General features: G+C 40.3%; 1 protein-coding gene across 2 annotated transcripts in view; it reads left to right on the top strand.

The window, feature by feature from the left end:
• Positions 1-9,067: 9,067 nt before the first annotated feature.
• Positions 9,068-24,821, top strand: part of ROBO2 (roundabout guidance receptor 2) — a 1,593,247-nt gene continuing 1,577,493 nt past the window's right edge. Inside the window, exon 1 of one of the 2 annotated variants that reach the window (XM_050956226.1) lies at positions 9,068-9,124. The gene's annotated coding sequence lies outside the window, so the exon portion shown is untranslated. Of the gene's footprint in view, positions 9,125-9,364; positions 9,531-24,821 lie in introns of those variants that run through there. The other variant, XM_050956216.1, reaches the window with a different exon arrangement.

The following is a 24,821-nucleotide window of genomic DNA, read 5'->3' as shown; positions in this document are numbered from 1 at the left end:
GTGATGGGTGGATAAACCACACCTGGAGAGTGCAGGAACAACTCTGGGTCCAGGAAGCCCTGCCCCAAGACCTGCTGGACATGTTCCAGTTGGAGGAGGGATTTAAAAGAGAGTCTCTCCTGCACAGCAGGGTGGCAGGTGGAGAGAGGGAGACCTGCACTCACTGCTGCAAAGAGACTATGCCAGGAAGGCATTCCTGGGTGAATATCTGCTGCATGGAGATGACACTCCCTACACTGCTGAGACCCATGGACCAGGTCTCCAGGGACAACTACCAGCCACAGTGTGCCCCCAAAGGTTCTGAGTAGAGCAGTAGGAACAGGATCATGGGAGAGTGTTAGCTGGACTACAGGTAGTGGACTCTTGTATTATGGTGCTCAAGAGGTCTTGGGTCAGAAGTTGGGAGGCCTAGTTCCCTACCCAAAAACAATAGGTGGGGCTGCTGACACAGACTGCAACCATAAGAAAGGCTTGCTACCATGCACTGCAACAGCTAGGCAGAGAGGATCACTCCATGCACAGAGATATTTCCTTCTAATTCACTTCCAGTTCCAGTTTATCAGGGCTTCAGACTCCCTATTGAACAAAGAGCTCAACTGGGCACATACCAACAATTTGCTTGACTTCTTCCTCCTCTCTCCCCTGATGGATAAAGTCTCTCCCCACCTCCAATATTTGAGGCCTTAGGAGGGGAAGCATTGGTGGCACAGCTGGGACAAAACCCAAATCCATGTGACAGAGACATGTCTTATCCATTGGAGCACCATGTAATCACAGGGCCAGATCATCAGCTGGTAGAAATCAGCATAGCTCATTGACTTCAGTGGAACTATGCCAATTTACACCAGCAGAAGATCTGGCCTGTAGCTTCTGACTATTTATTCTCAGTTACTGAAACATTAGAATTAAAGATGGGGAGGGGGGAAGAAAGAATAACACTTTTCTAAATGCCATTGTTCAAAAGGCACACAAACATAAAAGCATTCTTAATATATTCAAAAGAAAACCTGATTGTGCTGAGTCAGTTTTTCACTTTGCAACCAAAGCATTTGAAAGCAATAGAAGAGTGGGAGCGACACTTCGTCATCTTCCTGGAAATAAGACTCACTCAATCATTAAAATGCTTTTACTGGAAAAAGTTTTGTGTGTGTGTGTGTGTTAATTCTTCAGCCTCAACTTTAGGTCTATAAGACTTGCTTTTTGGAGCGAGAGCCCATTTTGCCCTACGAGCCTACTATGATCACAGGAATGCCACTGCAGTAACTGCTATAAGGCAAATGGCAGTTTTTGCTACTGCTGTCTCTTTCTAACAGTTGAACTCTATGCACAGATTCAAAATATAAACAAAAATAATTGTAACAACATTTATTTTCAGAGATGACCTAAAGCTACAAAAATTGGGTATGGATTTCGATTACTTCCCTGCAACCTCCCAGAAAGGTAATTGCTTTTGGGGTCTAAGCTTGCATCAAAGAGATTACTCACATGAATAAAATTATTTGTTTCTAAAGTTGTAATGCTTTGACATGGCTTCAGGGGAATAAGCTATGCTGGCATAAGGTGTCTTTATACCTGCATAACTGCATCCAAACTAGGGGTCATACCAGTATAACTATTTTAGCAATAATCATACCCTTAACCAACACAATTCTATCAGCACAAAAACTGTGTTCTGACCAGGCCTAGTTTTGTGCAGCTTTGGGCCCTTGTATATAGACAGGGGCTAACCTCAACATTTTGAAATAGCTCCATTTGCACCTTGTGGGATTGTTGAGCACCAAGAGTTTGGTTAAGAATGGACCCCAAAGGTGGTAGTTTTAAAACTAATAAAGACATATATTTTACTAACAAACCCTTTCAAAGCAATGTAAACAATATATACCGAGTTTTTTTAGTTCTTGCAGTTCATTTTGTGGTTTCATTTTACATTTGGAATTAGAGCCAAAGTCAGACTATTTCAACAGTCTACAATCAACAGCTTCTAACTGTAATTTCCTTAAATGCAAATACAACTTTTTAAAAAAATCCAATGTACATTTACTCTAAATGTTTCTCTGATGGATGTTTTGCCCATGACCCTCTGATAGCTTCCTCTCCCTAATAATTCAACTGGATGAAGTCGTGTGTTGTTGTAATAATCAATGGTGATATAAAATCAATTTCAGATTGGACTGGCATTATGAAATTGAGATGGTGGGTCAGATTCTACTAATCTAAGAATTTAACCTTGCACAACAGGAGGCCTTATGAGGTGTTTTTCACCTAACAGCATAATTATATTAGTAATTAGGCTATAGTGTTACTAGTAGACTTACTGTGTTTGACGTGATTCATTTCAATTGCCATCTCAAAGTCTTTTCTGTTAATTTTGACTATTTTGAAAAAGATAGACAAATGCCACATATAAATCCCTAGTTTATTATAATAAAAATACATTCTTTTTATAGACAGGTTTGGTAAATAAATTTACTTTGTGAATCATTTTCTTCATTTATTATGTAAGGGGGACAGGATGTCTTTCACAATGGCCCTCTTCACTGGGCCAGTAGAATGCAAGGCTTTTCACATTTTTATGATGGTTGTTTAGTGTCCGTGTGGATTTTAAAAGATGAGCATCTCAAAACTGGCATAACAGATTCAGTAATGATTTGTTAGTATTTCCTCAGAAGGTTTTGTTGATGGATATTGCTATGCACTTAGGCTATTTACAACACCCCATGGCCATGCCTTCCAAAATTTATGGGGTAAAATTCTGCACCCATTGAAGTCAATGGCAAAACTATAACTGATTTCAGTGGAGCCAGATTTTCACCCAGGGAGCCTAGATTATTCAGTGTTGACACAGATAGGATTCTGCTGATTTGATGAATAGGAAGATGTTGCTGCTGAATGTGAGTTCCCATCTCCTTGACAGATTTTTGACCATCTGAGTGGGATTTCTGCTCCTTTTTACCCTTCAGTAGCAATAATTAGAGTATCCTGAAGAACCCGCCAACATACAACAATTTAAAATAGACCTATGGCAGTGCTTCAAGGGCGATTATTGTAGGAATCTTCTTATAAAGGTGCTTATAGCTAAAATAGAAAGGAATGATATTGCTCATAATTTCTATGCAACAAAGAGGTATTTTCTCCCTGATTTGATCAACAATTGCTCTTCTTTATTTTTATGCTTTCTGTTTCAGGCAGTTAATTTTTCTTGCACCATCTGGAACAGCCCTAAAAACTGCAACAACCGCCAATCCACAGTCAGTGAGAAACAGAGAGCAACATGGTTGTGCCACAAGAGTGGGACTGGCTAGGTTTTGTTCTCCTTTCCTTCTGATTCATGCATTTTCCATTTTGCCTTGCTTCAAAGGGGAAGTGGGTGTCTATATTTTGATTAATTGCATCTTTTCAGCTACATTATTTAAACACTACTAAAAAGAATTGCATGACGTCCTATATCAACTAATGTTTTGGGATTAAGGAGGGGAATGTAACCCCAGAAAATGATCTCTGGAGAATATGTAAAATATGGAATAATTTTCAGTATTTTTCTAGAATACTCTAATTCTAGCTGCTGTTTGTAGGATGAAACTGATATGATGCTTCCTTATTTCTAAACCAATTGCTCCCTGTCTTCCCCCCTAACCTCAATCATTTCCCTTCAAATTTGCATCTGCTCTCTTCACTTTGCTTGTTTCATTGGTGCTCAGAGACCCAGTACCTGCTTAAATTGCTATAGACTCACTACAGATCTTCCAAAAGCAGGTTAATGCCATGGGTTGTTTTTTGAATAGCATTCTTAGCATGGTCACCAGTCTGTCTAACCATTTATCTAGTGTCTATCACAGTAGTCTCTCTCTATATTGTATGTCTATTAGAAAACATTAACTCTGTCACTAGAGGATAAGCTTGAACATGTAAAAAGCTCTGTAACGTACACAAGGTGCAGCCTGTTGACGTTACATCATGTGCCTTGTTATAGTACAAACCAATTAAGTAATCTGAGTGACAAGTGTATGCACAAATCACATCATATACAAAACCCAAGCACTTAAAAATAAAGAAATTAATAATTAAGAACATCATGAAATTTACACTGGCTACACAATAAATACAGTATTCTAATAAAGTTAGTTTATCTGCTTAGATTGTAAGCTTTTTGGAGCAGGGGCCACTTTTTTGTTCCCTGTTTGTACAATGGTTAGCACAATGGAGCCCCTAGATGCAAATACAGTATAATAATAATATATAAAATAATGTGTATTTTATCACAACATAGTAATCGTAGTTCTGACCTAAAATGACTACTAGTCATTCAACACTAATTTCAAACTACACGTATAACATAAAATCCTTTTGAATTGAGTGACTTCTGATTAAGTAGTCTTTCCCTCTCAAGCAAAACTGGCAGCAATTCAAGCAGAGGAAGATCCTAAGCTTGTCTCCTCTAGAAACTGCTCTGCTTTCACAGATTCTGAAAACTCAGTCCAGATGAGAATAACCTTACCTGAATAGTAATATGATAACTCTTCACAATAAAAAAATAGTTGACTATGCTGTAGAAAAGAGACACCAAAGAATTTCTCACTACCATAAACAGCTCAACTAGCTTGGAATTTGTAAATGGCATGTAGAAGCAAAGAAATATTTCTTGCACAGACACAGCTTGAGATTTCATACATTGTTTGTTGCAATTGGTTAACTCCAGTTCATGACTTTTGGCACCAGCACTCTAGCCATCTTCCTCCATGCTTCATATTTCATGCCATCTGTATACCAAAATGACCTGAGAATATGAAGCCAAAGCATAATTTGGGAGTTATGATATTACTAATAATGCTTCATGAAGCAAATCAATAGAGAGGTCTGTGACATCACCACCACATGTGACCAGCCTCACTGGTACACCAGAGGGTCTGCTGAACATAAGCTGTTTTGGGGACAACTTGCATGGAGGAGATAATTGTTTTATTGATGAAACGTGCACAGTAAACTCTTCCAAAGATCATACTGTAAATAAACCATTTTTAAACTTAGGTTACTAAATACCATCCTGGGATTTTAAGGTCTCTCCTCAATTTTTGCTTCATTCTATAATATGCTACAAAATAAAAGCATTTTTTCTAAATAAGTGCATTATCTAGGAGGAGAGAAGCTTATTTTTAAATGAATTTTAGACTTTGCAGAATACAGAAATAATTCTGAGGAGACCCTGAAATAGTGGATATTGTCTCCTATTTGTTATAACCTCTTGTAACTTAATAGATCTATTTTTTGAGTATTTTGCTATGTGTGTAGATATGATATTTCAAGTCATCTATATGCAAATAAAAAAGTTCAGCTCTCAGGGAACAAGTAGTTAATTTCATCATTTTTCTCTATTACACTTTCTTTTTCCTCCTCCTTGTTTAGCTGACTTCTACTTCAACAAAGTTTCTCAAAACTGCTTACATTTCAGTCTCTCTCTCTCTCTCTCTCTTTCTGTGTGTGTGTGTGTGTGTGTGTAAAAGAACTGAGAAACTATATTATACTTTATCATGCCCTTTGACAGGGTCACACATATTTTTGACCAATTTAGCACATGGATTTACTTTTTTTTTACTCACAAAGATCACAATTTATCATTTTATCACTATGACTTGTGTTTATATGTGATATATATAGAACAATTGTGCTAAATTCTGGAGCCATGTTATAAAATATATTTATTAGTCACCTTTACACCACCAATTTATGTTCTCCAAATGTTACTTTTAATGTTTCTAGCCTCAGAACTCTTTCAATAACCAGTAAATTTTTGTATGGATTAATAATTGATAGAGAACAGTTATTTCTTCATCCAGAAATGTGGAATTTCTCTTCCAACTTTAATTTGTCATTTCCTGTCAGGGGCAATATTTGGTCAATAACTGGTTTAACATCCAATAGCTCATGAATCATTTGGGACTAAAAATAGGTACTCGACTCCATAGGAAAGTTGGAAATGTTGTTTGCTGGGGTTTAAAAATCCTGCATCTCTGCCCCAGCCCCAACCCCCTTCAATTTTGAGACCCTAACAATATCAAGGATAACCTCATCTTGCTTATTCTTAGAATGAAAGTCTCTGGTCCTTATAATTGCAAAGAGATCCTTAAACCATAAATTGACTTTTAGAATGAAAAGTTTGCCATGGTGATTTTTCTCATGATACTCATCTATCCCTCATAAAACCACCACCTACTGTTAACCTTTGTGGCCCATGAAAATCACAATAGCATCTTCTTGAATTTTTGGTGGTACCTCAAACCATATTATTTCAGGTTTGGGTGACTGACCACCATTAAGGATGCCACAGTTGGTGCTCAGCCACTGAGCTACTTCTCTGATGAGTAGCCAGTATGGTCATTGGGCCCAAAAGAGAGGAGAAAGGCAGCAAATAGTGTGAGGAAGAATCTAGTTTATCAGACTAAGCATAGATCTAGACTTCCGTGGAACCATAGCTCAGTTTCTGTAGCACCTTTGCCTCAGTTTCTCTATGTGTAAAATAAGCTTAATATTTATCTGCCTCACAATATTATTTAGATAATTTATTAGGTAATGATTGTATATCACAATATAACTTCTAAGTATTATTATTAGAAAACTTTTAGTGGTTCACCATTCACCCCGGTGGATCAATGGTTGGAAGCTGATAATGGTTGGACACTAAAATTAGACTAGAAATAAGGCACATTTTTGACAGTAAAGTGAATTAAGTATTGGAATAACCTATCTAGGGATGTGGTGGATCCTCTGTCACTTGATGACTTTATATGCTCTAGCTCAGTTGGTGAAGTAATATCTTTTATTGGACCAACTTCTGTTGGTGAGACTGACAAGCTTTCAAGCCACACAGAGGTCTTCCTCAATTCTGGGAAAGGTACTGAGAGGGTCACAGTTAATACAAGATCAAACAGATAGTTTATTGTAGGCAGTCAGCATATATTCTAAGGAATCATTCAAGGTGAAGTGGCCCATTAAGACCCCTGTAGTCATACGACAAAAGGGGTTACAGATTGTGGCAATAAACCATAAATCCACATAATTGTTATTGGGGGCATGTAGTGCACTACATAACAATGTAAATAAAAAAATAATTTTGTGCATCATAACAACTGTATGTGTGAAACCAGACAATTACTAAGCTCTTGAATGAACTCATATGGGGAAATGATAAAAGACAAAAAACACCATATCACCTGTGGGTGAACACTTTTCACAAAGTGAGCACTCTATATTCGACCTTTCAGTCCTCATCCTCAAAAGAAAGCTACACAACACTTTCAAAAGACAAGCCTGGGAACTTAAATGCATAATTTTGCTAGACACTAAAAATTCATGATCTTAATACACTAGATTTATGGTTTATTATAACAATCTGTAACTCACTAACTCCCTCTTTTGTCCTGTAACTGCAGGTGTGTTAATGGGACACATCACCTGGAATGATCCCTTAGAATATGTGCTAACCACTTCTGCTAAAGTATCAGTTCAATCTTGCATTTAGCTGTGACACTCTGAGTACCTTTCCCAGACCTGAAAAACAGTTCTGTATAGCTCTAAAGTTTGTCTCTCTCACCAACAGAAGTTGGACCAATAAAACATATTGCCTCACTTGCCTTGGCTTTCTAATATCCTGGAACCCAAAGGGCTACAACAGCCGTGCCTGCTTTAGTTCAAATAGAAGTTATGACTGGACCTAGTGGAGAAATTACAGGATGAGATTCCGCGGTCTGTGTTTTGTGTAAGGTCAGACTACATAGTCATAAGGGTCCCTTCTGGCCTTAAAAGTATATGAACCAGGCAGAACATTTTCTCATAACAGTTCAGAAGTTTCTTTTTTTATTACTTTAATATTTTGTTATTCCCAATGGGCCCTGATTTTGCTGGGCTCTTACATGATTGCTGTCCATGGTACTGAAAGGTTGGTGCTTTTTCTCCCTTCTTTAGGAAAGGCTGTTTCAGTCAGTCATGTTACTTTCAGCCTTAATTCCATGAGTACATCGGTTACGGAAGATTTCTTAGGTGAGATCATTAATTAATATTAACCCCTTCCTTCAGTTTTATCACTATCCGAAGCCCATATAAATTGATGCTTCCTCCCCAAAGTGGCTAATATTAAGGCTGCTCTAACTGCATTGTATAATAAAGTATTGACTTACAATGCAGTTTGAGAGTGTAACTACAGTTGAATTTCAGCCGGATCTGTCAGCTACCCCAGCTGGCAGCACGCTGCACCAATAAACCTCCCCATATAAACTTCAAGCTGAAATAAATTACCGCTAATTTCTTCCTATCATTTCACAATATTTCCCCGCTAATCAGCTCCTGAAGTCTCTCAATGTGCAGTACAGGTGCGGCCAGTTGGGCACGCGCGTGGCTCTCGCTGATGAACAAACTCCCAGCGCAAACCATCCTGGGGTGTTCGGGCAGCTTCCAAAGTTCTCCGGCACAGCTGGTCAGTGCGGCGGCCTGATTGCTCCCGCTCGGGCGAGGTCCTTGCTGTGCCGGCTGCATTGGCTGGGAGGAGAAAGCAGCGCTGCTGCGGCGGAGGGGAGGAGGTTACTGTCCCAAGCTGCCCCGCTTTTGAGTGCTGGGTTTTTCCTTAACCCCTCCCGCCCCGCCCACACACACAAAACCCGAGGGGAGAGTCTCCCATTCGCTCACTGAAAGGCAAGAGGAGAGGGACTTTCAAAGGCATCTCCAGCCTGGGAGGCTGCCTCTCAGACAGCCAGGCTTGGCTGGGCTGCGCACCCCCGCTCTGCCCGGCCCGCCCCCCAGGGGAACAGTGGCAGGAGCCCAGCAGGCGGGCGGCGGGGGCTGGCTGGAGCGGGCCGGGCTCCTGCTCGGGAAGGCAGCGCTCCGCAGAGCGCGCCGCCCCTCCCCTCGGGTGGCAGCAGCAGGAGCCGCGGCGGCAGCACCCGCTTCTCGCTCGCCGCCCTCTCTCTCGGGACACGCGGACAAGCCGAGGGGAGGCCCGGGGGGTGCTCGGGGACGGAGCCCACCAGGCTGGGGCGCCCGGCGGCCGGCTGACGTGCGCTGCTGGTGGGTGCCGGGTGTGGTGGGGGTGCGCGGAGGGCGACGGAGCTGAAGCAACTTGGAGGCAGCGCCCGGAAAGGTGAGAGGCGGTCGGCAGTGCCTGGGTTACCCCTGCCCCGCCCGCCCCCGAGAGCCGAGTTAAGGTGGGCAGGAGGGACCGAGGGGCGGTGGTGGAATCCGCCCCTGGTGGGAGATGGTCTCCCGGGGCAGGGCTTGTCGCTTCGCAGCGGGGACTTCTTTTTTCTTTTTCCATAATTCTTCTTCTGTTTCAGGCAACCGATTGCTCAGCCTTGCAGGTTGCCGATTGCAAATTGCTCAAGGAAGGGAGGAGAGAGCATTAGTAGAGCCAGCCTCCGAAATGTGGCAATCTCGTTTCGATGCTGTAGGGTGCTCTCACTCCCTTTACCCTCAGTGCATTGCTTCTGTTACCTTCCCTGGCCTCGGGTACTTGCAGAACTCCCCCCTTTGAAGGATAAGCCATTCGGGTAAGAGGAAGAGAGATTTTAATTTCCAGGATTTTGCTTGAATAGTCAGGTTTTTGGGGGTGGGGTGGGGTGTCTAGATCCTTTAGACCTGATTGCAGAATTCAATGAGTGAACTAATGAAGAAGTTGCTGGAGGGAAATGGTTAAAAAAAATCACATGCACATTTTTATCGTCTTTGGTGTACGATTGCATTTTGTTTCCACTTCAGCCGAGTCTGTATTCTCCTTAATTTTCCAAAACAAAATTAATGAAAGAATTCATAAAGAGACAGTGTTTAAAAAGTACTTAGGGATTTTATTCATTTATCTTAATTTAGGTACAGTTTCATGGTTTTTTTAAAAAGTGTCTAACAGTGGTATTTCAAGTTATGGATTACAATATACAGAACAGATCACATAATCAGTATTAGAGTGTAGTATGCAAATTGGAATAGCAGATCTGGTTTATTAAGCCAGGGCTAGCATAAAATGTTCAATTATGTTGATACTAATGGTAAGAAAAAGTTAGGTAGTGAAAACACAATTGTAATTAGTGTGGAGAAAAGTAATATACCAGTAAAGAATTTTGATAGTACTACTGTAAAAGCATGTTTTACCAAAAACATATATATTCAGGTCTTGCTGTTGACTACAGTTAACACAGCAGCAGGCCCTTCATTTTAAATGTTCATGATTTTGGCCAATTTTTTTCTTAACAGAAAGTACAGAAAGAGAAACCGCTTTCACAGATATAAACGTATAACTGAAGAATGCAAGGGCAAGAAAGGACATTTGTACTCAAGATTCCACACAAGTATATAGTTTATTACTACTACTTATTGTATACTTTTTAAAAAAGCAGGCCTTCAGGACTGCAGTATTAGACTCTTTGTTTTAAAATATTGGGTCAGATTCTCACTGATTCTAAAGCAGATGAGTAGCATTGAAATTAATGGAACTACGACAGTACTCACCCAGTGAGAATCTGCCCATTGTTTTAAAAGTTAAAGAATTTACTTTATTAAAGAAAATGAGATTTTTTTTTCCTGAATGAAGAATGTGTTACTGGACAATTACTCCAGATTTGAATTTACAGCACCTATGATTGATCAATTAAAAAGTTGTTGGTGAATGTTTGGTCCTTCATTCCTTTATTATATTATTATTATTATTTTATTATTAGTTATATTATAACACATCATTGGGGAATAGGATGTTACATAATTCTCTTTATACACTGTTACAGAGACAGTGATGACAAGTGTACAGGTGATTATATTACTAGGGTAGTTGCTGCACAAAGTAAGCTTGGGAAATAATCTTTATGTAAATACAAATGGAATTTGTTGATTAAAAATGATACATATACACAAATCTTTTACATTTATGCTATATATTTGGCTGTAGATATCTCTCATCTGGTAAGACTATTACCTCATGTAATTTAGTTTGGCACTGTTAAGTGGCAAACAATACAATTATCTTATCAGATGAGAAATCTACAACCATATGTATAAATGTTTTTTTCATTCTCAAGGTGACCTTTGCCCCTGTGCAGAGAACTGGCACATGGCCTTTGCATCACTTAAGACCTGAAAATAAGATTTTTAAGTGGGACTTAAATGGTGCACAGGCTTTGTGCTGGTTCTTTGTGCAGGTGTGAATTTCAGTATTACTGTGCAGAATTGGCATGTTACTCCAATATTGTCTAAGTAACTCTTTGGGAGAAAATTTGCTTTATATCATCATCATAAACCTAGAGTAACGCTACTGAAGTCACTAGAGCTACTCCAGATTAACACAGAACAGAATTTGGCCCCCTAGTACTAAAATATGTATCGAATACATCAAATTCATTGGGAAAACATAGTCTATAACAAGTTACATATATGAATGTTGAGAAAAAAGAATTTGGTTGAAAGTGTGGATTTGTTTTGTCATATTGAGCCAAATTCATCAAAATGTTGTGACAAATAATAATCAGGCAAGGTTAGATTTAATTGGTGACCTTTTTGAGGTTCAGGTCTTAGATGGGGTATTGCTCCTTCCTCTTGTCCTTCACTGACCTCTTAGTGATGCTGAAACAAATATAGCTTTTCAAATGTGAGAGGTCCTCAGATTCTTCCATGACTGGCAATTGAAATTTTGTAGCATAACTGAAAAATTGGAAGGCTAGATTTTTGTTTAGAGAGTATTTTGAACTGGTGTTTTTCTTTCTCGGTGAACTGAGCTGTGGAAAAAGGCTTTGTCTGATGTCAGTTCCCTTAGAAGATTCAGATTGTTCTGTGAAGTAAATGATCTGAATGATCTTAGGGAATTGACATTAGACTAAACCTTTATCCATGGTTCAACTCACTGAAAAAGCTGAAGAAAACTCTCAGCTTTGGAGATTTCCCTTAAAACTGTGAAGGTTGAATGCTTGTTACAGTGGCAGCTGAAAATGACAAGGAGAGTGTAATGGTCCCTTGTGAAATACTATTGTGGGAGGCCAGAGATTGTGTCTATACCTGGGAAATGACAGGACCCTACATACTTAATGACATGTTTTTCTGACTGTGATCACAGTTTGCAGTGAGTCTCTTTGATCTTCTGCTGACATTGTGTAGTTGGGTTCCTAGCTCATTTGTGTAAATTTTAATTGGAAAGGTAAGGAAGCAAGAACAAAAAGAACCGTTTGTGAATTTAATGCAATACCCTAGGCTTACACTTGTGTTTTTTTTTTAAAAAACCCTCCTGAAAGAAAACAAAAACAAAACAAAACAAAAACTTGTTTTGATGCTTCATAAAATCATAATTCTGTTGGGCGCCTTCTCTGGAATTTAAACACACTCAGTGGGTTCGCCTGGGCTCCTCTTATTTGGTAGGGCTCAAATGCCTTGCTGGACATCTTGGCCTTGGCTTCTGCTTGACTGGGGGTAGGGTGGGAGAAAGTGTGTAGATCCTTCCTCCCCTTTCATACATGCTTTGAGCAATGAAATGTTTGACAATGTTGATCGCTATTGGGGCATTTGAGTTAACACTCTGCGGGATGAATGGGTAAGTTCACAACTTGCAGGTTCTCTGGAAACTCAAGCAGACATTACTGAATCAATTACATTTAACTCACTATTTCAAGGTTTTCTTTGCACCATAATAACTACAGGCTAACTTTAAAAAAAATGAAAGTGGAGACCCTGGAAAGCATGAAGACACCATGGGAAAAAGTCCAGCGTGCCCTACTGCCACTTTCCAGTGTAATATAAAACCTACTCAAAATTATGGAGTCAAATCCCACCTGTGTTAATTGTCCAAGTAAGATGAGCAGTATTTGACCAACAGTTCTAAAATATTAGTAATCTTTCCTATAAGTAAAGATTAAAAAGCCACTGAAGTCATTATCCTAAAAGTACATCTAAGACTATATGGTTTTTGACTATATGAGATGGTCCGGAAGTACTTTAAAAATCTGGGTTCATGTTCTTTCATTACTAAAGCTCTTTAGGCATTGCTGCACTCAGCATCATAACACCTAACTGATTTAGGAGCCTAAATCTCCTTTTTAAAATGGGTCTAGAGACTTAGGTGTCTAAATTCCATCAATAGTCATTAGAAAGTTAGTTTCCTGAAGTGCCTAAATCCTTTTGAAAATGAGATTTATGCTTCTAACCCAGTTAGGTGTTGTGACCCTGAGTGCAGCAATGCCTATATAGCTTTAAAAATCCGGACCTTGAACACACCCTAAAAGATGTAGGTCTGCACTTTTGAATACCTCACTTGCAATCTGCCCACTAATCCATCTACTCTGAGACTATTTCTAACATACCAAATCTTTGAGATGCTTCAGGCAGCTACTGCTTTTTTGTTTTGTTTTATATTTTAAAAGAAAGAAACAAAACCCAACCCAATAAAACTCAAAGAAACATCCATAGAAACTTTTGCTTTCCCCATCCTCTTCTAAAAATGTGGACAGGGCCTAGATTAGGCAATATGAAGTTATGGACCAATGATAAATTGAAGATTTCATATCTCACAGATCATCACAGTCAGATATGGGAACTTTATACCTCCAAAATATCAAGAATCATCTCTGAATTAGATGTTTCTAGCTCTGGTAGATCATAAGAGATCTCTCCTTTATACCATGATGTTGTTATGCAGAAAAACATTATTTAAAGCAATTTTTAGAAGTTTCTCAAATTTATTAGCTGTAGTATTTCTTACCCTCAACAGGCCCAGACAGTTGAATTCTGGGGAGTCATTCTGTATTGACCGAGGGGTATAAAGGTAGTTTCAATAAAATATTGAAACACTCTCTGAACTATTTCTATTATACTTTTTTGTTAAATATTCAGAAAACATAGTGAAGTGGTCTAAAGTTTTTACTGGCATGTGTTCAGAATGACCTGCCTGACTTACCTATGCCTTTGTGACTCAGGGGCTATTCCAAGGTCATGCCATATCCAGTTCTGAAATTTTCAGAGTAGTCTTACCTGGAGTTTCGGTTCAGGCCCATATCTAGTTTCAATGTATCAAAATTCCTTCTGAATAAATAAAAATGTTGTACAGGAATGTAGAACCTGGAGTTCTGATTTGACCACACATCTCATTTGGAACCAGAAGTATGCAATCAGGCAGCAGCAGAAATTGAAACAAACAATCAAACAGAAAAGCAAATACAGTACTATGTTAAATGTAAACTACTAAAAATGTAAAGGGAAAGTTTTTAAAAAAAATGACGAAGTAGGGTAACTTTCCATGCTTTTCATTTACATTCAGACAGTTAAAACAGCATTTTTCTTCTGCATAGTAAAGTCTCAATGCTGTATTAAGTCACTGTTCAGTTGTAAACTTTTGAAAGAATAACCATAATGTTTTATTCAGAGTTATGAACAACCTCCATTCCCAGCGTGTTCATAACTCTGAGGCTCAAATCATTTTGCTTACAATGGTAATAAGTGGGGACAGAATAAAATAAATATAGGTCTGTACTCTTAAAAGTTACTAAATAATATTAAAATAACTTAAGGAATGTATGATGCTCCATTAGAACATATTCAATAAATCCACTTACAATTAAACTAGTACATGGACTCTTAAGAATATTGTTGTGTACAGCAAGGGTTCTCAACCTTTTTCTCTCTGGGGCACCACCCCCTGCCCCAACATACTATAAAATCTCCATGGCCCACCTCTGCCACAACTGATTTTCTGCATATAAAAGCCAGAGCCAGTATTAGGGGGAAGCAAGCAGGGCAACTGCCCATGCCACATGGGGGCCCTGTGAAGCTAAGTTGCTCAGCTTTCAACCCTGGATGGTGGGGCACAGGGTCTTGGGCTTTAGCCTCATGAGGTGGGGCTTCAGGTTTCTGCCCTGGGACCAAAGAAATCTAAAGCTGGCCCTCCTTGGCAGTCCCTCTTTGAAACTTTCTCATGGCCTCCCAGCGGGCCCTGGACCTCTGGTTGAGAACCGCTGGTGTACAGCATATTTGTCTCTCTACAAAGATGAGAAAGGACATTAAATGAATGATTTAATCCACTTTTTGCACTTGTGTATGCTCTCTCTCTCTCTCTTTCTCTCTCTCTCACATTAAAAACAAACAAACCCAGTTCTGTCTTTTGTGACTCTTGCTTTAGGCCCTTGATCTTGCAATCTGATCTGATCAGATGGCAGGATTGGGGCCTTAGTTATTAATTTATTAATGATTTGGCAGTTATATACTGTGGCACTCTTAGACTTATGCATCCACTCAAGTTGAAGCCACTAAATGCACCTTCCCTACATGAGCACATCTGACTTGATCCACAAGTTGGACTACTATCTCTGATTTTTTTCTCTGTGCCCCAGTCTAACTTCAGAACCTGTTGGCTGTGGTAAATGACTGACTGATTTCTGTAACTGCTCTCCCACATTACCAAGTTGTGGTTTGGCTCCATCTCCTCACTTCCATGAATGTATAGCAAATCACAAGAAGCTGCAAAGTCTCACAACCTAGATCCAAGAGGATTAAACATTATTATTATGTTGTGGTTAGAGTGCCATACACCTGTGGATCTCAAAGAGAGTTCTAAGGATGAAGCTTCATAACATTCATATCAGTAGTCATTATGCCCATTTTACAAATGGGGAAACTAGGGCACAGAGATTGATATGATCCAAGTCATACAGTAAGTCCGTGTCAGAGCCAAAAATAGAATCCTAGAGTTCCTGGTTCCCCTGCTCAACTTCCTGGATCATATTATCACTCTTATCTGGTTATAATGGAAACAATAACACTCTGCAGGATTTTAAAGATCCAATTTACATAGAGCATATGTCATGGTTATGTTTTGTAGCAAATATGTTTCAAAATTAGACTGTCATTCAAAGAACATTAATTACCCTTCTCAAGCAAATTTAGCCATAAAAAAATTCTTATTTTTTGCTCTATTTTTCTAAAACAATACTTTTTTCTATGTTGTAAATTGGAGGACTTTGTCATCTTAAGGATTCCTTTTCTGTTATCAAAAGCATTGATTATTTAGTGTGAAATTCCCTATTCTGATTAATTTACTGCAAATTAATTTTTGCTGCCCTAGATGTTTCTCCCTCATTTTTCTTTAAATGATGTTATAAAATCATTTTAGTGGTTGTTGTGAAGAGAGCATTGTCCTTTTTAAGCTTCCTCATCTGTCAGAAAGAAACCATTAAGAAAAAGATAAATTAACTTTGTTTGATCAAACTAGTGAGACTGACCTTTAAATCCATAATTTTTTTTATCAGGAAAATAGCTAACTAGATCCTGAAATTGGTTAGATTTCAGAAGGAAGTAAAAATCTTTATATCTGCAGATAGATTATATTGTTTGTTCTTTATTTTTTAAATGGCACTGTTGCATATGATGTATATTTTATTTTATGGATTTGTGTGTATGAATAATGGTCTACTTTTTCCTTAAAAAAGATGTCTGCATGTTTAAAAAAAATCGTGCTGTTTGTACAATAGTACCTATACTGAATACTATAGGTCTGATTCCCAGTTATACTAAGGCTCTTTATATAGCTCTGGCAACATAAAGTGGACTTAAGTTGGGTGGAAACAGCTCCTTGACAATGCAGAGAGACTCCCCAGCCAGTTTAATACTGGTGAAAGAGCTCTGGACCAACCCTGCTTCCAATCTCCAGTGATTCATAGATCCCAAGGCTGGAAAGGACTCATTATGAAGATCTAGTCTGACTTCCTGTATAACACAGACCATAGAACTTCCCCAAAATAGTTCCTAGAGCATATCCAGTCTTGGTTTTGAAATTGCCAATAACGGAGAATCCAGAACACCCCTTAGCAAATTGGTCCAATGGTTAATTTCTCTAATGGTTTAAAAAGTATGCCTTTTTTTTCAGATTGAATTTGTCTATCTTCAGCTTCCAGCCATTGGATGGTGTTATACCTTTCTCCGCTACATTGAGGAGTCCATTATCTGATGTCTGTTCCCCATATTGGTACTTTTAACCTGTGATGAAATCACCTGTTAACTTTCTCTTTGTTAAACTCAATCGCTTGAGCTCCTTGAGTCTATCAATATAAGATGTGTTTTCTAGTCCTTTAATTATTCTGGTTACTGTTCTTTTGATCCTTTACAGTTTTTCAGCATCCTTTAGGAACTGTCAACACCAGAACTGGACACAATATTTCAAAGTAATTCAGTAGTTGCAGAAGTTGTACCACTTGTAAATATGGAGGTGAAATTTCTTTTCTATTCCTCCTCGGCATTTCCCTCTTCATCCATCCCAGGATCTCATCTGTTCTTTTGACCATAGTGTCGCATTGGGAGCTCATGTTCAGTTGATTATCCACCATGGCCTCTGAATCTTTTTCAGAGACACTGCTTCCAAGGATAGAATCTCCCATCTTGCAAGTATGGCCTACGTTTGTTTCTTGATGTATACTTTTAGTCATATTAAAATGCATCTTGTTTGCTTGCACCTGTTTAGCAAGCAATCTAGATCAGTGGTGGGCAACCTGCAGCCCACAATCAGATTACCTTATGGGCCACATGCGGCCCGTGGGCCTCAGGTTGCCCACCACTGATCTAGATTGCTCTGAATCAGTGACTTTTACTCTTCAATATTTACCACTCCAATTTATGCGTCATCTGTAGACATTATCTGTGCTGATTTTGTTTTGTTCCAGGTTATTGATAAAGATGTTAAATAACGTAGGGCCAAGAACCTATCCCTGCAGGGATATTCTAGTTTTTTAATTAAAATGTTGTGTGATATCAAATCAAACATCTTACCAAAATATAAATATATTATGTCGATGCTATTACCTTTATCAACCAACCTTATATCATCAAAAATATCATATCAGTTTGAAAGGATCTATTTTCCATATACCCATATTGATTTGCATTAATTACATTACTGTCCTTTAGCTCTTAATTAATCAAGCCCTGTATTAGCCACTTCATTATCTTGTCCAGGATTGATGTCGGGCTGACAGGCATATAATTACCCAGGTCATCCCATTTACTCTTTTAAACAATCGTCACTTTAGCTTTCTAAGGTTGCTCTAACTTGTGCTCTTTTTCTTTGTGGACTCAAGAAGTGGAGAACAGCTACACTATAGGGGATTCTATCCTTGGAAGCAATAACTCTGAAAAATATGTGGAGGTCTTGGTGAATAATCAGCTGAACCTAAACTCCCAGTGCAACCATGTTGAGCTCTTTTGGATCCTTGGATGCATAAACAAGGGAATCTCAAGAAGGAGTACAGAAGTTATTGTACCTCATATTTGCAACTAGGATATTTTTTTGCAATCATTGAAATACTGTCCAGTTCTGGAGCTCACAATTTAAGTAGGATATTGATAAATTAGAGACAGGAGCTATAAGAATGATTAAAGGATTAGAAATCATGCCTGATAGACTCAAGGAGCTCAATCACTACCTAGCTTAACAAAGAGAAGGTTAAAGGGTGACTTAATTACAGTCTATAAGTAGCTACACAGGGAACAAATAATTATTAATGTGCTCTTCAATGTAATAGAGAAAGGTATAACACGATCAAATGGCTAGATGTTGAAGCTATAAAAATTCAGACTGAAAATAAAGCACACATTTTTAACAGAGTAATTGGTCATTGACTAATTTACCGAGATATGTGGTGGATTCTCCATCACTGACAATTTTTAAATTAAGATTGGATGTTTTTCTAAAATTCTGCTCTCGGAATTATTGTGGAGAAGTTCTATGGTATGTGTTACATAGGAGGTCATAGATGATCCAAATGGTCCCTTCTAGCCTTGGAATATATGAACCCTGAGGCTTCTCTAATTTACACCAGAGGCTGGACAGGCTCTGAATGTGCCAGAATATAATGTGGCAACTGAGAACCAGGCCTGCATGTTTTACTGAAGTTAATAAAATTAACTTTTTGTACCAAAGATGGGCCGAGAACAAGATATCTGACTTCCACAGGTACCATCAAAATACTTAAACCTAGTTCGGGAGATCCTCATAGCGTGTACTTTTTTTTTTAAAGTATGTGTCCGATATCTGTGACATCACAGCCTGTATATAATCAGTTGTAGGACTGGGGCATTTATCAATAATAAAACACTGAAAAAAGAGTAGGGGAAAGGGACACAAAGTTAAAGCAAAGCATAAAAACCATAATGTTGACAAATGTCTTATTTCAATTATTTTTGTTGATTTCCCCTCCACCCCCCATTTGAGTTTATATTGGAAGGTAATGTAAGAAAACATTTTTTGTTTTGTATGTTTGTTTGGTTTTTGTGTGTGTGTTTTGGTAAATTTTAATTAAAACTCTTCATCCTATTCTGTAATTATGTGTTTACTCCTCTCTTGATTTTTTTTCTCTGTGTGTGTGTATGTGTTTTCCCAACCTATTCCTATTTTCCATGTTACAGCTCCTCTAGGATGAGGAATGTGATATCTTAAGCAAGTTATTTAAGTGGCTAAGTTTAGAGTGTGTCTTGTTAGTGCCAAGTTTTGATGGATTCCTGTTTTCATGGTCCATCACTACCTAAAGGTGTATAACAACTTCCAGCTCTTCACAGCAGAGGCACTGCAAGGTAATCTTGGCAAATGGACAGACGCTGTCCCTACAACCAGTCAGGAGTTTGATTGGTGGGACAGAGGAGGTCAAGAGAACCTCTCCAAATAGTAGTTGGGAATAAAGGGTGAGCATAAGAGATAGTTGTGCTATAAATATTACATACTATGCTAATATCTAGAATAATCATATCTTTGTGTTGAAATAATGGTATTGTCACAGCATATGGAGTGAGGTGTTCTCAGTTACTCTGAACAAAGTTGCAGAGAGACACTACGTCTGACAAATGTGGGGATTATTTTGAGATGAAGACATTTCTTCATAAATCACTGGATGTCATGTTAAACTGAATACCTAATTGATTTTCATAGGCATTTTTACATCTCATGAGGCTAATATTAAAATATTTTGAAGAAGATGTATTTGTGCATCATTCCTTCAATGTATCACATTTTTAGGCCAAGTCATATGTTCTCCCCCAAAACAGACATATCTAACTTTTGTGTGGCCAACTCTTGCTTTTTTATCATGAGTCTTGAGATATTTGGTATTTTTCTTAAACCCTCAGCACTTGGATTCATGAGATACATGAGAATCTTAGCCATCAAAAGTCAGTTTCTGGCCATCATGGTTGTTGGAGAAAAGCTTGAAACCATGAAAGTTCAAAATGTTCAAAGCTGGATGCCCAATTTTAGGGTCCTGTCATAAACAGATAAGAAAAGTTAATAGCACAGAAGTGCTTCATATCTCTTTTGCTGGGAAAGGGTTAACAAGAACAGTGAGCCTGGCTGTCACCTGACCCGAGGACCAATCAGAGGACAGGATACTTTCAAATCTTGAGGGAGGGAAGTTTTTGTGCTGTGCTGTTAGATTTTGGTTGTTCGCTCTGGGGGCTCAGAGGGATCAGACGTGCAACCAGGTTTCTCTCCAATCTCTCCAATACAGGCTCTTATAAGTTCAGACTAGTGAGTACTAGGTAGATAAAGTGAGTTAGGCTTATGGTTGTTTTCTTTATTTGCAAATGTGTATTTGGTTGGAAGAAGTTCAAATGTGTATTTGGCTGAAAGGAGTTTAAATTGGTATTTTTCTGAAAAGATTTTAATTTGTACTTGTATACTTAGGCTGGGAGGGTGTTCCCAGTGTCTATAGCGGAAAGACCTTGTACCTATTCCATTTTTTTTTAAATCTACAAAGATAATTTTTACTGTTTTTTCTTTCTTTAATTAAAAGCTTTTCTTGTTTAAGAACCTAATTGTTTTTATTCTGGTGAGACCCCAGGGGACTGGGTCTGGATTCACCAGGGAATTGGTGGGGAGAAAGGAGGGAAGAGGGAGAGAGAGGCTGATTTCTCTCTGTGCCAGGATTACTTTCTCTCAGGAAGAGTCTGGGAGGGGGAAAGAGAAGGAGGGAGGAAGGTGAATTTTCCTCTCTGTTTTGTGATTCAAGGAGTTTGAATCACACAGTGATCTTCCAGTGTAACCCAGGGAGGGGAAGCCTGGGAGAGGCAACGGTGAGGGAAAGGGTTTACTTTCCTTGTGTTAAGATCCAGAGGGTCTGGGTCTTGGGGGTCCCCAGGCAAGGTTTTGAGGGGACCAGAGTGTACCAGGCACTGGAATTCCTGGTTGGTGGCAGCGCTACAGGTTCTAAGCTGGTAATTGAGCTTAGAGGAATTCATGCTAGTACCCCATCTTTTGGACGCTAAGGTTCAGAGTGGGGAATTGTATCATGACATGGTGTGCAGCGTGTGGAATAGATAAGATAGAATCCAAAAGCCAGTGAGGTTTTTATTTCTCTCCCTGCTAGCTATCTGCAGGCAGACTGAGAGGTTTGGGTTTAGAACCAAAAGCCAGTAGGATTTTTTCTCTCTCTTTTCTCTCTGCTAGCTGTTTGTAAGCAGGAGAGAGGGTTTTTAAAAATAAACAAACAGCCAGAAATTTTTTTCCTTTTCTCCTTTCTGGTTGTGCAGAGAGACTGCCTGAAGGCAGAGGCATTAGAGTTTAACAAGGATCTTTGTTAAACAAAGGGACTCCAGTTGTGAGTCACCATACACCAGCAAAACACATTTGCAAATGAATGGTTTTTTTTCTTTCTAACTCTGTCAGGAACAACTAGGTAGAAGGAGTTAAAAAAAAAGACTGTTGCTAAGCAACCCGAAGAAGGCAACAGAGAAAGCAGCAGAGGAACAGCAGTTCAGACAATAAACCAGCAGAGGGCACCCCAACACAAGAAAACAGGAACCATGACTTCCAAGGCAAAAATGGAGGCAGAGAAAGAAATCAAAGAAGCAGACCACAGGCGACAAATGGAAAAAAGAGAAAAAGAGGTGGAGCTGAAAGAAAGAGAAGAAAAAATCAAACTGGCAGCCCACAAAAGAGAACAAGAAGCAAAAGATGCGGCCCATAAACGAGATATGGAAAAGCAACAAAAACAAAGTGAAGAGAGGGAAAAAGAGAGAAAGCATGAACTGGAATTAGCACAGGCTAGGCAGCCAATCCTAACAAACCTTCGCCAATTATGATTCCACCTCACAAGAAATTTCCCACCTACAAGGCAGGTGATGACACTGAGGCCTTCTTAGAAAATTTTGAAAGGACCTGCCTTGGGTACAGCATCCCTGAAGACCAGTATATGATAGAGCTGAGGCTACAGCTCAGTGGACCCTTAGCAGAGGTGGCGGCTGAAATGCCTAAGGAGAAAATGAACGATTATAAACTTTTTCAAACCAAGGCCAGATACAGAATGGGGATAACACCTGAACATGCCCGTCGGCGGTTCAGAGCCCTAAAATGGAACCCAGATGTGTCATTCCCCTGATACGCCTACCACATTGCAAAGAATTATGAAGCCTGGATATCAGGAACAAAGGTTAACAATCTGCACGAGCTGCACCTCCTGATACAAATGGAGCAGTTCTTAGATAGTGTTCCTGAAGAAATAGAAAGGTACATCCTAGTTGGGAAGCCCAAAACGGTAACTGAGGTGGGGGAGATTGGAGCCAAATGGATGGAAGTGGCAGAAAAGAAAAAAACTACTGTCAAGGGGACCGACTACCCCGGGGGCACAATGACAATAAACCCTATCACCGAGGGCAACCCAGGACCCCACCTACAACCCAAGAAAAGCTGCCAACTCCCTATTCTCTCACCTCACCAATCTCCAGTAACCCACCTCGGCCCAGTGATCAGTCAGCTGGGCGATGCTTCAAGTGTAATGAACTGGGGCATATAAAGGCCAACTGCCCCAAGAACCCCAACCGAGTGCAGTTCATTTTATCTCCATCACTCCAAAGATCCTCAGACCCAGATGCCTCTCAAATACCCTCGGAGTGAAGGGAAATTTTGAGAGTGGGCAGAAAGAAGGTTATCGCCTGGAGAGACACGGGGCCACAAGTGTCAGCTATCCACCAATCCTTAGTGGACCCCAAATTCATCAACTCAAAGGCCCAAGTGACAATTTTCCCCTTCATGTCCCAAGCGGTAAACTTGCCTACAGCTAAACTGCCTGTCCCCTACAAAGGCTGGTCAGGAATGTGGACATTTGCAGTCTACGACAATTATCACATCCCCATGCTACTGGGGGAAGACTTGGCCAACCAGCTAAAGTGGGCCAAGAGGGTGGGAATGGTTACCCGCAGCCAAGCCAGGAAAGCTTCCAGACCCATCCCTGTTCCTGAGCCGTCCACAGGGGCCCCGTCTGTGTTAGCAGAGACCCAGACAGAGGTAGTGGACCCGGATCCCCTGCCAACGACTGCAACAGCCACAGTACTTCCAGTCCCAGACCCGGACCTGGAAACGCAACCAGCACCAGCACCATTGCCAGCACTGATGCCAGCGCTTGCAAACGCATCTTCAACCCCAACGCCAGAAGGCGCCAGCGAGTCTAAACTGGCAGAAACAGCAGACAGCCATACCCAAGAGGCTCAGCCAGAGCCTGAAATACCACCTGGTGCACCAGCAGAGAGCGGTTCACCAGCCACGAAAACAACCTCATCACCTACATCGCTTCCAGAAGGACCAAGCTGAAGTCCACAGTCTGAGGAGGAACTGGTGTCTCCAACCTCTAGGAAACAGTTCCAGACTGAGCAGGAAGCAGATGACAGCCTTCAGAAATCTTGGGCGGTGGCATGGAGCACCTCACTGCCTCTCAGTTCTTCTAACAGATCTCGGTTTGTTATAGAACAAGGACTTTTATATAGGGAGACTCTTTCTGGTGGACACCGGGAAGACTGGCATTCACAAAAACAGTTGGTGGTTCCAACTGAGTACCGGGGGAAGCTCTTAAGCTTAGCCCATGATCATCCCAGTGGCCATGCTGGGGTGAACAGAACCAAAGACAGGTTGGGGAAGTCCTTCCACTGGGAGGGGATGGGCAAGGATGTTGCCAAGTATGTCCGGTCTTGTGAGGTGTGCCAAAAAGTAGGAAAGCCCCAAGACCAGGTCAAGGCCCCTCTCCAGCCACTCCCCATAATAGAGGTCCCATTTCAGCGACTGCCTGTGGATATTCTGGGTCCTTTCCCAAAAAAGACCTCCAGAGGAAAGCAGTACATACTGACTTTCGTGGACTTTGCTACCCGATGGCCAGAAGCAGTAGCTCTAGGCAACACCAGGGCTAAAACTGTCTGCCAGGCCCTAACAGACATTTTTGCCAGGGTAGGTTGGCCCTCCGACATCCTTACGGATTCAGGGACTAATTTCCTGGCCGGGACCATGAAAAAACTGTGGGAGACTCATGGGGTGAATCACTTAGTTGTCACCCCGTACCACCATCAAACCAATGGCCTGGTGGAAAGGTTTAATGGAACTTTGGGGGCCATGATACGTAAATTCATGAATGAACACTCCAATGACTGGGATCTAGTGTTGCAGCAGTTGCTCTTTGCTTACAGGGCTGTACCACATCCCAGTTTAGGGTTTTCACCATTTGAACTTGTGTATGGCCACGAGGTTAAGGGGCCATTACAGTTGGTGAAGCAGCAATGGGAGGGGTTTACGCCTTCTCCAGGGACTAATATTCTGGACTTTGTAAGCAACCTACAAAGCACCCTCCGACACTCTTTAGCCCTTGCTAAAGAAAACCTAAAGGATGCTCAAAAGGAGCAAAAGGCCTGGTATGATAAACATACCAGAGAGCGTTCCTTCAAGGTAGGAGACCAGGTTATGGTCTTAAAGGCGCAACAGGCCCATAAAATGGAAGCATCATGGGAAGGGCCATTCACGGTCCAAGAGCGCCTGGGAACTGTTAACTACCTCATAGCCTTTCCCAATTCCTCCCTAAAGCCCC

The sequence above is a fragment of the Gopherus flavomarginatus genome, chromosome 1 (assembly GCF_025201925.1).
Source record: "Gopherus flavomarginatus isolate rGopFla2 chromosome 1, rGopFla2.mat.asm, whole genome shotgun sequence".
NCBI classification, from domain to species: Eukaryota; Metazoa; Chordata; order Testudines; family Testudinidae; genus Gopherus; species Gopherus flavomarginatus.
This window is presented reverse-complemented; position numbering and strand designations above follow the sequence as displayed.